Source organism: Magnolia sinica, chromosome 2 (genome assembly GCF_029962835.1).
Source record: "Magnolia sinica isolate HGM2019 chromosome 2, MsV1, whole genome shotgun sequence".
Taxonomy (NCBI): domain Eukaryota; kingdom Viridiplantae; phylum Streptophyta; class Magnoliopsida; order Magnoliales; family Magnoliaceae; genus Magnolia; species Magnolia sinica.
The window spans coordinates 126,317,178-126,333,734 of NC_080574.1; positions in this window are offsets into that span (position 1 = coordinate 126,317,178).

A 16,557-nucleotide genomic window follows, 5' to 3' on the forward strand; every position below is an offset into this window, starting at 1 on the left:
ACCCTCAAATGGACCACACCATCATGAACTGTGTGAATTGAACATCGACCGTTGAAAAATTCTTGGGGACAACAGAGGTTTTAGATCAAGCTTATATTTTTGTTTTCCCTTCATCCATGTTCTTCTGATCTTATGAACAGGTTGGATGACAAATAAACATCACTGCGGGCCTTAGAAAATTTTCAATGGTTGAAATCAATAGTTCCACTTTTTCCAGTGGTATGGCCCACTTGAGCTTTGTATATGCATCAATTTTGGGTTGAACACATAAAATGATCTGGAAAAACGAATGGACGGCGTGGATAAACCACATGCTTTCGCGGTGAGCCCAACTGAGTTTACTCAGTACGATAAGAGCGTACTGAGTAACTCAGTACACAATCCGATTTCCAACATATGGCTGATTTAGTGGCCATGTAGCAGCTACTTTCCCAAGCTGCCCCATTTCAATCCTGTCCATTGCTTCAAAGTCTACAGATATTTTTCAGTCAAGCAAGGAAAAATAACATGGCCATTCACACTAGTCCAGATTGAAGAGGTGATTCATGGCACAATGATACTTGACACACGTGTGTTATATGTGGACCATTCAACAGGTTGAGTCCATTGTGAAAATTCCATGGCCCAAAATTCTCTGTTCATTCAGCAGGTGGGTCACACACTTATAATAGAAAATGTGCAGTTGGAAACAAGAAAAGAAAGAAAGAAAGACCAAAGGTAGCCTGCATTCAATGTACACAATTGATAGTCATTTTTGGGCCAAGGGTTATTCAAAGTGGGCCCCACCTTACGAATGGACCTGATTTCACACAAGCGGGTCCCACCGTGCCTTTCTTTATCATAAATTCACTCAACTCGAATGTTAGCATTTCTCCTTGAGAAAGCTCTACTCCGCGCGATGTGTACCGGTCAATGGACACAGCAATGACAGGCATTCCCTTTCATTGAAATGCAATATGGGTTGCTGGTTCAATTGATGCCTTACATTTCCCACTGATTTTAGAGGTCCATATATTCTTAATATTAGGTATTAGGTGGGCCCATCTTTGGATGGACCACACAATTGGAACATATTGGATGATTTTAGTGAGACGGGGATAAATGTGATGAGGTTGATCATCATCTTTCTTGAGGATAACTACTCCGAATCTATGGAGCTTCTCTAGACTCTTCACAAAAATTCCTCAAATCCACAAGGAAAAAAAAAATCTAATAAATTTGAAAAAATATTGATTGATGATAAAAACAAAATTATGCTCCTTTAAATAGTAATTTAAACCTAGTAAGAAATTTCAGAATCAAACTCCCACTCAAACTCCCTAAAATTGTGACTTACCATAAATACTAAACTAACTGTTTATAGACAATCACAAATTCTACTAGACTTCATGGTTTCCAGCCAAAAATAACAAGTGTCCAATTTGGCCTAACTTGTAACCACATTACTCTCCTAAATTTTCCAAAACTTTTTAATGTTAGGCACGACTCCCAAATCTCAAAGGATCAAGAGTTATGATTGAACTAAAACTTAAAATAAATGGTAAAATTGAAATTAAAAAGAATTTTTGACCATCGATATGATGGAATCTCACAAAGTCAGCGTCGACAACCTGGTATAGCGGGTGGTTGGCTAAAGTATCTTCTTATACCCCAAAATCATATATGGTACGTCAATAACTCATTCCGATTTACAAGATATGCATGTTTTAGGGTTCCGGTCCGGATCACTTTCGCATCTGATCGGGCCTTCTCTAGTCCATCTTGGATGTGAAAGTGTCCATGACCCGCTCTACATTAACTAGCCATGTGATCAGTGGCCTTCGAATGGATGTCGGAAAACCGAATAACCTTCATCTCAAGATTATACTAATCCAACTGCAAACCAAGGACTGCCAAACGTGCCCATAAACTCAAAATGCAATAACAATGGATTGCATTGACGATAAATGGTGCATCCAAACGCGACCGTCAACTCATGGTATACCTAATCTATAAGTTACCAAAACATAATTTTCTTTCAAGTCACAATCCATAGTTTTAAATTCTAGAAGGAATTTCATTGACCAAAGATACCATAAATTGCTCTGGAAGTTTTCAAAAGTACGTAGAAATTCAAGGCCATAAAATAGATTGAGTGGTATTAATCAACTGAATGGACAGTCATAGGCAACTGGCCAACTGTTCATTTGACAATAAAAACCAAAGCCCTAGAAATCAAAACAATATCTGGCCAGATCTTTGTTTATCTTTTCCTTGATATGGACTTACACGACCCGGTTTTTAAGTACATTTATGACATTAAAGCAACCTCTAATTAAGTAGAAATTAGTGGAAAATTAGAAATTTCTTCATTGTTATGATGCTTCAAGGAAGCTGATTATATTGTATTTTTATTCAGTCAGCTTAGTGAAAATATAGGTCATTTAATGTGTGGGCCACACTTGTGTGGAATGTGGTTTGAGGTCTATTGATGGCACGATGGTTCGCGTGTGCTGTTTGTCAATGCTTGGGCGATTCTTTCCTCTTCCCTTCAATGGCGGATGAAAATGATGGGATTCCATGTGGGATGTTTGGATGGAAGGATCAGAACAGAGGCCGTTCGTGGCCCAAACCACAAGCGGCGTCATTTCTTGTTTAAACTTAAAATGTATCCACTAGGGATTTCGGTTTCAAATTCACAAAAAATGTGCACTGTGCAAATGGCTATCTTTCAAATTCCAAATCAGAATGTAGGGATACACCCAAACGAGCCCACCGTAAGGCACTGCAAATGAAGTGGGCTGGACACGGCCTGAATCCATGAATTGGACCTGGTCTTGATTTTTAGGCCCAATATAAGAAATTCCACTCGACTTGGGCATGCACCTCCTAAGCCTGAGAAGTGAGCCCATCTTGGTTGGTTGTATTCAATATTGGTGGGCTGAGTATTTGAATGGTAAGCCCAACCAGCTGAATCCAATTCAAGCTGGAATGGGCTCATGGGATGGACTTTACGATGCTTAGGCCTGAGGGCCACTAGGTCCATTTGAATGTAGACTTGTCTGAGCTGTACCTGACTCATCAGAGTCACTAAGACTTAGTCAAGACTAGTAAAAGTTGGTACCATAAGTGAAGTAGATCATGCTTACGGATGCATTATTAGTATAACTGGATCAAAAGAAGTCTAAAAAAAAGCTGAAGTAGTCCATCATAACTGAGTCCAATCATCTGTAGGGCATGATATAACTGAGTTAATATATATCTTATTCGAAGAGATTCATTTTAGATATGGAAAAATTACTGTTTGGAGTCTTGAATATAAAATGATTATAACTTTTGATTCAAGCATCATCACAAAATGCACGCCTTATTAATCCTCCAAGTTCAACCAACCTTCATATGAAGTTGCAGGAGTCCATTTCATGAGAAATGCTTATCCTTAGGTTCAAAATTTATATATATAATTTTTATTTTCATAATATATTCGTAATTTTGTAGTTTTAGTTTTTTTGTCTTTTTTAAGAAGTTGCTTATAACAATGCCAGAATGCTATAATAAATTGAGCGTTTCTATTTTTGAAATTTTTATTTTTTAGGGAGATTTTTTGTTAATTTGAATAATTTTCAAATTAAGATTTTAAATATTCCATATAAGTGCTGTAATTCTGCAAACTAAAATATTATTATGCAATATAATATTTGAATTTTCTCTTTTATTATTTCTCTTGGATTAAAGAACTATCTTGTTAATTCAAAGTTTTGCTAACTTATTCCAATAACATCAAATCCTTACACCACGCATACATCACGTGCCATCTATACATTACATACATGACATGTCATTTATACCATGTGTACATCACTTGTCCTTGAGAGTATATGATGATTTTTCACATTATTATTTCACACTCTTTCCTATCAACAAATCATCCTGATTCACCGCCGGCTCGAGTGAGTCACGATTCAACTCTAACCTAATGAGTCAGGACTAGTCAATGACTACAAAAACTATGGTTTGAACACCCTACCGGCCGTAAAGGAGGACTTAGGACACCAGCTAGAAGTGGGGTCCTCCCTTTTTTCAGCAAGACGAGTCTAACAATATCATTCTCTTTTGGCAAGTCACCTAACCATAAAGCCTTTTGAAATGTAAACTGAATGAAAGGGTTGTGTATCAAGGAATCTGATTTTATCAAGAAAAGGCCTTGCCTTTTGAAAATTCCAAATGGTCACGTCACACAAATGCTCAGGTCCAACAAGAACATTTGATTGACCTGATTGATCAGGGCTGTGTTTGATGGTCAGATTCATCAACACATGAAGGTGGGGCCCACAACAAACCATTTGCAATAGATAATTTCCACCCCCATGTGCATCACACAATGCTCAAATCTAGCAAGAACAGTTGATTGACCTGATTTTTCGGTGCTGGTCCAAACAAGGGGGTCCATCTGATTGTTGGGATTCATTAACACATGACAGTGAGTTCTTGCTAGAACGAACCATTGCAATGAAAACATTCACACTAGATAGATAATGTAGCGAAAACATTTGTATTGGATAAGTTCAAATGAGTGTATTTGTCAGATATTGTGGTGTTTGCATGGTAAACCATTGAATGTTTCCTGGACCTAATGAACAGCCTGGATTAATGGATTGGATTGTAGGAGTTAGATGCTTTCACTATCTGGTAGGAGTTTGTGTTAGGTTGGTAGCTACAGTCAAACTTATATGACAGATGAATTGAGGGTCAATTAGTAGCACAACATTAATTAATATAATTCACTCCTATTAATTGAGATAAGGTTTTGATAATGAAAGTTACGATGACATAGGCATTTTACGTATTTTACACCTAAAGAAGCATAGTTTCTGCTGGTTTAGATGTCACCCCATAAATTACTTTTTTTAAAAAAACTTACAATAGTAACTAGATTATCTTTTTAAGTTCAGTTACTTTACTAAGCATCTTTTAAAAAGTAACTTAACACTTTAAATTTACTAACCATATTTTTAGAAGTAACTTAACACTTTATATTACTTATGGTCACGGGAAAAAGGAAATCTTTTTATCTTTTAACATTTTTACTTTGTCCCTCCTGGACCACCCATACCAAAAGTAGCCCTACATGATGGATGGCCCCGTTGAAGGTGGGGCCCACACAATGGGCGATCCACATCAAAGGTTGCCTCCTAATGATTAATAGCCCACATCTAAGGTGGGCCCCGTATTTGCTTTGAAGTTGGGCCTACATGATGGAAGGTCCGTAGTAAAGGTTGAACTCGCATGATGAATAATCAACATCCAATGTTTGGCATGACAAACGCCCACATTCAAGGTTGGACGCGCATGAAGTATAGTACACATCAAAGATGGGCCTTCTAAGGTGGATGGTCTAAATTGAAGGTAGGCACCACATAATGGACAATTCACATTAAAAAAAGTTCAAGGTGAGCCCAACAAAATGAACAGTCCACATCAAAGGTTAACCCTACATATGGACGGTGGATATTAAGGATTAGAACAAACAAACTTAAGGAATGAGTACTTACGTCCGTTAGAAACCAAACAAACTTATCTATTAAATAATTAGAAGCCAAATCAAGCTACATAAAGTCTAAAAAAGCTCATGTACTTTCAATCCAAAGGCACCCTTTGGACTTCAAATAAGTCGCTTGTTTTGTAAAATCAGAAATCTTCATTAATTTTGTAGCAAAACCCTCCACTATCACAAGCATGGAAAAGACTCAAGTAAAGAGGGCCACCCTGGTTATTAATCTTGGCCGTCCACTACGCCTCCTTTCCTTTTTTCTTTTTTTTTTTTCCTCCTTATAACAAGGGTCCACGGTGAGATCCTCATTTTACTTCACCAAAAATGGAAAGCTTACTTTCAATTGCGTATATGATTCTTTAAGAGAAGCTGCCTGGCAGCTTCCCTTTAGTCAACTTCCTAAAATACTAGACCATCATTGTAGGGTTCAGATGCGTCCATTTCGTACAAGTGGTACACCTGTTTAGCCATCAGCACCATCAAACTGATGGGTAAACACGGACAGATGAAACCCAAGAAAATTTCAATCTTAAAGATCCTGGACATCCAATATCTGGCCTTTTTCTGGACCGTTGAAGTATTGTCCCTTAACAATCCATTTCTACGCCACTGATTAAAGCGTTAGGAATTAGAATCTTCCAACATGGATTATTTTTTAAGCATTCTCAATCTACAATGAGACTAATCAAATCAACGGTTTGGATCACGTAGCCAGGGCTGCACTTTCAGTTAATGGAACGTGAGGACCCTTATACTTGATTTATTCTAGTAAAGTATTACACCCAATTGCTTTGCAAGTTGCATGAAATTTGTAGATGGTAAGGGCCTAGGGGTGCACATGGGTCCGTCCAGTTTTGGGGTGAAACCAGAACCTAACCGTACCTAGCGGTTCCAAGATTTTTGGAACCGGAATCAGACCGTTAGCATCCTAGAACCGAACCGGAACGGACCGTGGAAAATGGTTCGATTTCAGATCGGTTGCACGGTTCTAGGCTTTTCAGGTGAGGCAGGTGGGTCATCTACTAAAAGGCCCACAAGATCATTGGTCTGTTCAGTTGACGTTGGGTTCATGTATGATGAGGCCCTAGGAATAGTCATGTGGGCTACTGGATCTATTTTCAAACATAAATTTCGTTTTGACAAACACCCACTTCATAAATGGGAAAGGGGTAAATGCATCAAAACGGGGTGTAAAATACCTGTCCCTAATCAAATTCCAAAGAAGACGGAATGAAACCTCTCTCCAAGAAGATTAAACATCCTTTCAATGAGAGTCCCCTCGTCCTCAGTATACTCCACCTTAGAATCTTGACTAGTTCTTACATCCATAAATAATAATTTAAAAAAAAAAAAAAAAAAAAACCCATATCCCATCATCATCAATTGAAAAAAAAAAAAAAAAAGGGGGAAATCAAAAGAAAAGAGGAATTGGGTCTCGTTGAAATCAGGTAAGAGGGCGCTAAACCGGTTTGGATCCATGGCTCCGCCCACGGTTCGAATCAACGGTTCGGATCCACGGTTCAGATCAACGGTTCGGTTTCGGTTCTACAGGGCCCTAAACCGGAACCGATCCGTATCCAACGGTTCTTGAAATTTTGAAACCGGAGCCAGTGCTGTCTAGAACCGGACCGATCCAACAGTTTCGGTCCGGTTCCATGGTTCCACCGATTCGATGTGCACCCCTAGGTAAGGTTGAGAAAATGCAACTATTCCAGCTTTTGACAATCAAGCCTACTTTTTTTGACTAAAGGATCAAAGATATAAAATTGATGGTTGGGCCATTGCCATTTACAGGTTTGGAGAAAAGCTGACCATTGGATCATGGTAGTCAATCTTGGTCTCATAGTCAAACCATTTCACAAAGTTTGACCTTAGCCTAGAATCATGCCATACTATTTTGATCCAGGCCGTTTAAATTGTCGGCCCCACTGGATGTGGAATACAGGAAAAATCACATCGAGTGATCGTAACCGTTCAACGGTTGGGTCATGATTAACAGGTTGTGGGTACCTTAGGACCCGTTTAGTAAATGCGTTGGGTTTGGGCTGACCCCAATCTGGACCAAACCCTAACCTTAGTCAGACCCAATTTTGGTAGCCACAGTCTCTGTCAATGTAAATTCTGAGAAAATGCCAAAAATACAGATTGAGGCCCAGTTTGAAATGATGTACATGTGTGCCACGTGTAGAGTGGACCAACGTACGGTTGTCACCTGCCATGGTCTGGTCAGTTATGGAATGATGGGTTGTTGGGGTTGTACTATAACGATGGTGGGTAGGCCCGGGGTACCTACCTCAACCCAAATTGTTCTCCATCGCTCTGAATAACCTATGATCATTACTCTTAATGGTCCAGATTTTTTTTGGGATCGTATTTGCTTATTTGAGTCATCATATATATATATATATATAAAAGTCATGCTCCCTTGCGCACCTATGCACTTGCTCATCTTTGCACACGTGTCATGGGTGTCTAATCTGAACGGTCCATGTGATGAGGAGAAATTTTTTTTCATTTTTCATTGGCCATCAAAGTTTTATATCAAAGTAAAACTTAGGCTCGGGGGTTTCACGAGGTGCTGCTTCACATGAACAGTTCAGATTTTGGATCCATATCACATAAGATGGGTTCTCAAAAAAGTTCATAGGTAGTATGTACGAACTGGTTCGCAGGTGAGCGTTTCCCGGGTGTGTATATATATATATATATATGAGTGCGGATCCTCTGCCTCCCGGAGGCGGGAACTCCCTGCCTCTAGCGTTTTCATTGGTCAACGTCACTGTAAGTGCCACATCATCCGATGTTTTAAATATATTAAAAAACTACATTTAATAAGAAGTATAACGGAGGCGTTAAACGGAGGCGGTTTGCGTGCTGAGTAAATCAGTATGGTAAGCGTACTTAGTAAAGTCTGTGGAGCCCACAGTCATTCGTGCATTGTATCAACTCCATCCATCTCTTTTATCATCTAATTTTGGAGTTTCACAACAAAAATTAATCATATCCAAAGATCAAGTGGACCACACCACCTGAAATAGTGTGAATTGAATTCTACCGTTGAAAAGTTGTTGGGAGCCCACGGAAGTTCTATATCAAGATGATATTTGTTTTTTTCCATTCATCCATGTATTTGTGATCTTATGAACAGTATTTGTGATCTTATGAACAGTTTGGATGAAAAATAAACATCATTGGGGGCTTAGAAACATTTCAATGGTGAAAATCAATACCTGCCACTGTTTCATTTGGTATGGTCTACTTGAGCTTTTGATATATTTCAGTTTTGGGCTCAACCCCTAAAATGATCTGAAAACACAGATGGACGGCATGGATAAACCACATGAATTCACAGTGGGCTCAACAGAGTTTACTCAGAACGATAAGACTCGGTATGCAATCCGATTTCATGTGTCTAACAGGGACGTGGATTTCCTGCCAAAGCCTTTTGTAGTAAGATCCTGCGCAAGGATTCCAGATGGGCCCACTACGATGTTTGTGATAAATCCAACCTGTTCATCCATTTTTAGATATCATTTTAGGACATAATACCAAAACTAAGGTGTATACAAAACTCAAATGGGCCACACGAGAGGAAACAATGGGGATTTAGTGTCCACCGTTGAAATATTTATATGGCCACAAAAGTTTTGCATCGGTCTAATATTTTGGTGTTTTTACTTCATCCTAGTAAAAATGACCTTATAAACAGTTTGGATGACATATAAACATCAAGACGCCTATGAAGGTTTCAACTGTAGGAATTTCTTTCTCCACTGTTTCATCTTGTATGGCCCAGTTGAGTTTTTGATCATCCTAATTTTTGGTTATATGTCTTAAAATGAGCTCTAAAAATGGATGAATGGATTAGAATTCTTATAAACATCATGGTGGACCCCATCATACATCCCAATGCTGGAACTTCATGCAAACGGCTTTCTTTGGTGAATCCGCGTCCACGGTTTCCATTGGAAATGGACTGGCTACTCCCCTGCCACTCAGTGCTACGTGGGCCCACCAAGATGTATGTGTTTCATCCATGCCGTCCATTTATTTTTCTAGATCATTTTATGGTCTGAGAACAAAACTAAGGTATAACCCAATCTCAAGTGGACCACATTACATGAAACAGTGTTGAATGAACGTTGACCATAAAAAACTTTTTGGGGGCCATAAAAGTTTTGGATCAAGCTGATCTTTGTTTTTCCCTTCATCTGGGTTTTTATGACAAAACCAAAAGATTGAATGTCAAATAAACAGTACGGTGGGCCTTAGGAGGACTTTAATGATGGATATCCAATCACCATTGTTTTCCTGTGGTGTGGTCCATATGAGATTTATATCCCTCTCATTTTTGGGATCAACCCCTAAAATTATATGTAAAAATAGATTAACGGAATGGATGAAACACACACATCATGGTGGGGCCCACAGAGTACCGACCACCACCACCACTGGGCTGGTGGTGGGGGGAGTAGCCAATCGGATTTCGTTTCTATTTGGGATTCAGTGCTACATTGAGCAGTGAGACTCGCTACTGAAGTGATGTCACCTATTTATATGGGTCCCACTATGATGTATGTTTTGTATCCACACCGTCCATCCATTTGGAGAGATCATTTTAGGGCATGAGCGAAAGAATGAATCAGATCTAAAACTCGAGTGGACCCCACCATAGAAAATAGTGGAGAGAGTCACGCCCACCATTTATTACGACTGAATCAAATCCAAACCTTGTCACTTTGTCTACTAAACCCCGTCATTTTGTACTGCAACCCCGTCACTTTATCTACTGAACCCTATCACTTTGTGTTGCAACCTCATTACTTTGTCTAGTGAACCCCATCACTTTGTACTGCGACCCTGCCACTTTGTCTACTAAACCCCCTCACTTTGTACTACAACCCCGTTACTTTGTCTACTGAACTCCGTCACTTTGTACTGCAACATCATCACTTTGTCTACTGTACCCCTTCACCTTGTGCTACAACATCGTCACTTTATCTACTGTACCCCATCACTTTGTGCTGCAACCCCATCACTTTGTCTAGTGAACCCCGTCACTTTGTACTACAACCCCGTCACTTTGTCTACTGAACCCTGTCACTTTGTATTGTAATCCCGTTACTTTGTCTATTGTACCTCGTCACTTTGTACTACAACCCTATCACTTTGTCTACTGAGCCTTGTCACTTTTTACTGCAACACCATCACTTTGTCTGCTAAACCCCGTCACTTTGTACGGCAACATCATCACTTTGTCTACTAAAATTATATGTAAAAATATATTAGTGGAATGGATGAAACACATACATCATGGTGGGGCCCACAGAGTACCGACCACCACCTGGTGGGGGGAGTAGCCAATCCGCTTTCATTTCCAATTGGGATTCAGTGCCACATTGAGCAGTGAGACTCGCTACTAAAGTGATGTCACCATTTATATGGGTCCCAATATGATATATGTTTTGTATCCACTGTCCATCCATTTGGAGAGATCATTTTAGGGCATAAGCCAAAGAATGAATCAGATCCAAAACTCGAGTGGACCCCACCACAGAAAATAGTAGAGAGAGTCACACCCACCATTTATTACGACTGAATCCAATTCAAACCTTGTCACTTTGTCTACTGAACCTCGTCACTTTTTACTGCATCCCCATCACTTCATCTACTGAACCCTGTCACTTTGTACTGCAACCTCGTCACTTTGTCTAGTGAACCCTGTCACTTTGTACTGCAACTCCGTCCCTTTGTCTACTGAACCTCGTCACTTTGTACTACAACCCCGTCACTTTGTCTACTGAACCCCATCACTTTTTGAGTGTCCACCGTCAAAGTGACGAAGTTGCAGTACAAAGTGATGGGGTTCAGTAGACAAAGTGATGAGGTTGCAGTACAAAGTGACGGGGTACAGTAGACAAAGTGATGAGGTTGCAGCACAAAGTGACAAGGTACAGTAGACAAAGTGACGGGGTTGCAGCACAAAGTGACGAGGTACAGTAGACAAAGTGATGATGTTGCAGTGCAAAGTGACGGAGTTCAGTAGACAAAGTGACGGGGTTACAGTACAAAATGACGAGGTTCAGTAGACCAAGTGATGGGGTTGTAGTACAAAGTAACGGGGTTCACTAGACAAAGTGACGTGGTTGCAGTACAAAGTAACAGGGTTCAGTAGATAAAGTAATGAGGTTGTAGTACAAAGTGACGGGGTTTAGTAGACAAAGTGATGAGGTTTGGATTGGATTCAGTCGTAATAAATGGTAGGCGTGACTCTCTCCACTATTTTCTGTGGTAGGGTCCGCTCGAGTTTTGGATCTGATTCATTCTTTGGCTCATGCCCTAAAATGATCTCTCCTAATGGATGGACGGTGTGGATACAAAACATACATCATAGTGGGATCCATATAAATAGGTGACATCACTTCGGTAGTGAGTCTCACTGCTCAATGTGGCACTAAATCCTAAATGGAAATGAAAGCAGATTGACTACTCCCCCACCACCAGATCGATGGTGGTGGTGGTCGATACTCTGTGGGCCCCACCATGATGTATTTGTTTCATCCATTCCGTTAATCTATTTTTACATATAATTTTAGGGGTTGATCCCAAAAATGAGAGGGATATAAATCTCATATGGACCACACCACAGGAAAACAATGGTGATTGGATATCCATCATTAAAGTCCTCCTCGTGCCCACCGTACTGTTTATTTGACATCCAATCTGTTGTTTTGGTCATAAAAACCCAGATGAAGGGAAAAAACAAAGATCAGCTTGATCCAAAGTTTTATGGCCCCCAAAAAGTTTTTAATGGTCAACGTTCATTCAACACTGTTTCATGTAATGTGGTCCATTAGAGATTGGGTAGTACCTCATTTTTGGTCTCAGACCATAAAATGATCTAGAAAAATAAATGGACGGCATGGATGAAACATATACATCATGGTGGGCCCACATAGCACCGAGTGGCATGGGAGTAGCCAGTCCATTTCTAACGGAAACTGTGGACGCAAATTCACCGAGGAAAGCCTTTTGCATGAAGTTTCAGTGCTAGGATGTATAATGGGGTCCACCATGATGTTTATAAGAATTCCAATCCATTCATCCAGTTTTATATCTCATTTTAAGACATGTAATCAAAAATTAAGATGATCAAAAACTCAACTGGGCCATACAAGATGAAACAGTGGAGAAAGAAATTCCTACAGTTGAAACCTTCCTAGGCGTCTTGATGTTTCTATGCCATCCAAACTGTTTATAAGGTCATTTTTATACTAGGGTGAAGTGAAAACACCAAAATATTAGACCGCTGTAAAACTTTTGTGGCCATATAAATATTTCAACGGTGGACACTAAATCCCCACTGTTTCCTCTCATGTGGCCCATTTTAGTTTTGTATACACCTTAGTTTTGGTATTATGTCCTAAAATGATATCTAAAAATGGATGAACGGGTTGGATTTATCACAAACGTCGCAATGGGCCCATCTGGAATCCTTGCGCGGGATCTTACTGCAAAAGGCTTTGGCAGGAAATCTGCGTCCCCGTTAGACACGTGAAATTGGACTGCGTACCAAGTCTTATCGTACTGAGTAAACTTTGTTGGGCCCACTGTGAATTCATGTGATTTATCTTCGCCGTCCATCCATTTTTTCAGATCATTTTAGGGGTTGAGCCCAAAACTGAAGTAGACCATACCAAAGGAAATAGTGGAAGTATTGATTTTTACCATTGAAATGTTTCTAAGCCCCCAATGATGTTTATTTTTCATCCAAACTATTCATAAGATCACAAAGACATGGATGAATAGAAAAAACAAATATCATCTTGATATAAAACTTCTATGGGCTCTCAATAACTTTTCAATGGTAGAATTCAATTCACACTGTTTCAGGTGGTGTGGTCCACTTGATCTTTGGATATGATTATTTTTTGTTGTAAAACCCTAAAATTAGATGATAAAAGAGATGGATGGAATTGACACAATGCACGAATGACGGTGGGCTCCACAGACTTTACTCAGTACGCTTACCATACTGATTTATTCAGCACGCAAACCGCTTCCGTTTAACGTCTCCGTTATACTTCTCATTAAATGTACCTTTTTTAATATATTAAAAAAATCTAATGACATGGCACTTATAGTGATGTTGACCAATGAAAACGCTGGGGGCAGGGAGTTCTTGCCTCCGGGAGGCAAAGGATCCCCACTATATATATATATGAAAAAGGTACTAGGCGCTCGACCTCATGATTTGCTCCCGCGAGGTCGAGCTGTGTGGGCCCCACCGTGATGCCTGTCGACCATCATCACCGTGCATTTGATGGGTCCCCTTTAAATTATGGGATATCCCAAAAATCAGCCGTATATGGAACTCAGGTGGTTCATACCATCTAAAATCATGTGAAGACACCATTAAAACATACAAAAGCACTTGGTGGGGCCCACCTGAAATTTTCATGCATCTGAAACTTGGTCTGAACCCTCATGCAAGTGGGACACACATAATGGATGGGCTGGATTTGCAAACCACATCTCGGTGGGCCTAAAAAATGCTTATGAATGTTTTAATGGTGCACGGCCTCTCTCCACTTCTGTATGTGGTGTGGCCCACACAAGTCACGGATTGACTTGATTTTTGAGATCTAGGCCCACGATGGAATGGTGCATTTGACTGATGGGGTAGATGTTCGAAACGCATCACGGTGGGGCCCACACAGCTGGACCTCATGGGACGGACTCGTGAGGTCAAGCGCATAGTACCTTTTCCCATATATATATATATATATATATATATATATATATATATATATATATGCGGAACGCTCAACTGCGAACCAGTTCTCACGGACTAGCTACGAACTTTTAATGTTTTCGCTCGCAAGTGTTTTAAGACGATAATCTTGGCCATTGATCGAATTGTGAAAATATGATGTTATAGATGGGTTCTAGGCATCATAGGTCATTAAATGGATGTTTTAGATCAAGAGATGGGACCCACTTAGAGAAGATGGGTCTTTCCCGTCATTTGAGGAAGATGGTCCACCGATCATGGTGGATTGTCAACGAATGGTTAATATCATGCTCTAGTGCATTTGAAAGGCTAATATCAGACCCCTAGTCACTGTGGGCCCATTTTTTGGATGAACAGATGGGTACTGTGATGGTACACGAGATTTGCTCACGCCGCGCGCTATTTTCTCAGGCCAACGAGTTTTTGTTGAGACTCAAATATTGCATAATTTTCTCCATTTATATCTTGGTTTTATGAACATAAATCATCTTAATATTCTATTTTACTCATGTATGTGTTGCAAGGTGAATTTAAGAGCTTGGATTGAAAAGGGGTGTTAAAAAGTAAGAATTTGATGCTAAAAAATCACCAAGGCAAGGGATGGATCTTAGAAGATCAAGATTGAAGAATTCACATGTTAAAGATCCAAGAAAACCAAGTGAGGAATGAAGAGAATTAAAGATTGAAAGTGAAGAATCCCGAAATTGTCCTAAAAAAGTGTATTATGAACCTGTGAAGTTTATTTTGGAAAACTGCGCAGCAGGAAGTCTGTTTTAAACGAACTATGCAGTGAGAAGTCTATTTTGAAAAAATACGTGTATTTGAAGCGTTTTCTAGGGTTTTCAACTTTGTACGAAAATTGGAGTTCCCTACTTATAAATAGGGCCTCCTAGGGCATTCTTAAACATCATTCAAAGCATTCAAGAGCAATATTTAGAGTTTTTTTTAAGAGTTTTTAGTTTTATTAAAGCTTTATAAGTTGTTTTTTTAAATTTTAGATCATTTTTATTTGTATTTTTTTCTTCTTTCTTTCTTATTGCTTTTTATTTCTGCAATTTAATTATGTTTTTCTAAGTTCCTTCTAGCCCAAGCTAGAAGGGAAGCACATGGGTTTATTATTTCTTTAAGATTATGATGATTGATTGTTTTAATGATGAAAATAATGGTGTATGCATGTTATCTATTATTTAGGTTTTGTTTTTTATCCTCTTGTAAGATCCATATGTTTCCATCATATGAGATCCACATTGATGGATAGGCTTACCCTAGATTAATCAGATTTCCTAGATAGGAGATGTTCTCAACCTGTTATATTTCTTTGATATTCATTATCCTATAGGTATTGAATACTTAAAATCACTGGCGCTTGAGAATATATGTCAATGGTGCAAATCCATTATTTTCTAATCTTTTATATCAATTATTAAAATATTTAAAGTGTTTTATTTTCCGATTAGGCTGACCATAGTGCTCAAATCCTAGTTGTGTTATCCAAGTCATCATGATTTTGGAACATTAACCTATGTGTGGAACTTTAAAGCTTGGGTGTTTTTTATTCAGTTGAATTACATCCATTCAAAAATCCCAAAATCAAATCATCAGATTAATTTTTATTACTTAATTTGTTTTGCATTTGATTTTTTTTTCTTCTCGCAATTCATCTCCCTGTGGGATTGACCCTGTATTCATAGGATATTACTTATGAACCTCTGCACTTGGAGGCAAGCAATCAAGTTTTTGGCGCCGTTGCCGGGGAGAGACTAAGATAGATCAGATCTGTGCAAGATAGCTAAGGTAAGTTTTCTTCTAAACCCTCCAGATTTTCTGTAGATTTTTATTTTTTATTTTTTATTTTTATTTTTTTATCTTTCTTCTTTTCTTTTTCTTTGAAAATAAATTTAGTTGGGTCTTTCAAGCACTAACTATGACATAAGGTTGCCCTGCTTGGGATTTTATCACCCAAGTGCTATAGTTGTCCTATAGTTGCTGTTTGATCACAAAGATCATCCGCTGAATCTATTTTCCAGATTAGCATAATTTAATTTCTGCATTAGTTTTACTTTTATTTATTTATTTATTTTTTATTGACTGAACCCTTATGGTCGGCCCTGCCACCTGGGTTGTTGATTTATTTTGCTTTGTGGACTGAACCCTCATGGTCGGCTCTGCACCTGGGTTGTTGATTTATTTTGCTTTGTGGACTGAACCCTCATGGTTGGCTCTGCCACCTTGG